Source organism: Etheostoma cragini, chromosome 3 (genome assembly GCF_013103735.1).
Source record: "Etheostoma cragini isolate CJK2018 chromosome 3, CSU_Ecrag_1.0, whole genome shotgun sequence".
NCBI classification, from domain to species: Eukaryota; Metazoa; Chordata; class Actinopteri; order Perciformes; family Percidae; genus Etheostoma; species Etheostoma cragini.
Window position 1 is genome coordinate 1,754,961 of NC_048409.1, and position 2,144 is coordinate 1,757,104.

Below are 2,144 nucleotides of genomic sequence, written 5' to 3' on the forward strand. Positions count from 1 at the left end.
AACTGTAACAATAACTGTCACATGATTACTTTTTAAAATAATTATCAGAAAACAGGGAACAGAAAAGGCTCCAGGATGAATAAATCCCGGCTGTTAGCCTGGTCCCAACCAGGCTAGCTGTAGAGCATAAATCTCCATGGTAACAAAGGAGCCTCTGCTTTTTTGCAACCAAGTCAAGGTAAAATTCTTGCAGGAGACCGGAATATCTTGGTGTTATCCCTCATCCTGGGTTTGTGCTATAGCCCCCTGATGCGAGTCGTACGTTATTGAAAACGTGCTGTAAGTAAGCACTCGGAATAAAAAGTTGACATCGATCGGACTCCCTGAATAAACTGGAGAGACGTCGTCTCCCTCCGCCTCTCAGCTGAGTAACAGCAGCAGTTAAACTGTATGCCACACTATGATGGGTAGATCCGGTCCATAACACTACTCTGGGCCCATAAACAACAGAACATTACTGACTGGATATTGCATTACCGCATTATATTCTGAATTGTTTTGTTGTTTCCCTGACATAAGTTAAGAAGTTTTCTCTATAAATTTGTGCCGGAAAATACGCTATCTTTAACGCACTAAACGCTTGTGAAAAGTAGCACAGAAAGGGTTAGCCGACATGTGCAGCAGGGTTGTGGGCCACATGGATTGTGCATATCCTTTTTTTTCTGACCAGAAGCAGCACAGCAGACAGTTAATGTCAATATCATGGAATCATTCAAGTCATTTCAAATGAATGAATCCCCTTCTGGCGCTGAGCCAGTGTGTTTACGGTCATTCTGGAAATCTGTGAAAATCCTTTATAAGTCCTTTCTTTTTACATTATCGACTATCAAAATATTGGGCAATTTAATTAATAGACAAAAAGTAATCGATTAGTCTTTGCAGTTCTATATGAAAACTGATATCTCAGATACAGCTATCTCTTACAAAACCACTTGATGTATATATATTTATATATATACACATATATATATTCTCATTTGGGAGTCCCAGTGTGTCACCATTTTGAAATACTGACTCTGAAAAGACATGAGGCCAGGCCAGCCTCATCCACAGAGCAGACATCTGCTTTGGTGCTTCCTCCATTATTGACTTGTGTGTATCAAGACTTCCCATGAGTATCGAGCAAACAGAGTGGCCTGCAGAAAGCTGTCTCTCATCATTCCCTGGCTCTTTTCTCTCCTTGACAGCCACTGCAGGCAAATATTTGAGTTGAGATAAGTTTCACATTACCAGGAGATCTAAATTTGTTAGAGGAAATGGCACGGCCACCTTCTTCATTTGCGAGCCGAAATTGAGTTGAAACATCCAAGCGTCACACATTTCGAACACCATGTGCAGACTGTGTAACTGATGTGTCAATAAAGAGCGACAGGTTCCTGTTTTATTCCCGTAGTGTAGGTTATTACGCTGCATAAATAATCATCAGAGCAGAACTATTTTCCAAGACCTGTTGGGGCTGGAAAAGTACACCACAAACTTTAGTCCAACCTTCAGTGAATAGTCATCTCACCAAAGCTCAAAAGGGACAAAAAAAAGTTTGAGACGGCACCGAAGGAGAGTCAATGAGGCGAGAAGAAAACATACCCACGGTTCAAAATGTTAATGAAGCCCAAGGTTGTTCAGGGAAGAGAAGTTTAAGTTCTGACAAGGCTTTATAACTTCTTATAAATTTGACATGAAAAATAACTGACAAAAAAAGCCCTCGGTGGAATAAGCATGGCCCTAAAACATCTAACACATGTCAACAGTAAATTGATGATATCAAATTATAAACACACAGCAAACCACATTCCATTTTCCATCCTTTTATATTTGGAGAACAAAGCACTTTCTTCAAGAAAACAAAATTCTCTGAAAGAAATGGCTTTAAAAATAATGGCTTTGCAATTTGTAGCCGAGACCGTTTTTATCTCACATATCAATATCGAGATTAAGCTCAAAAAAGAAAGAAAAGGAATAGAAACACAGCCTAGCAGGAGGTATACTTGTGGTTCACAGCAATCAATATAGTATCAGTGGGCTACTTCCAGCTCCTGACTGACATCAAAGACTGACTGTAGGGGGCTTCTAGCCTCACGCAATGCAAATTGTGCAGTGAGGACTGCTGGAAATGAAGCGAAGATGTGGGAGTAGCAGAGCACTGT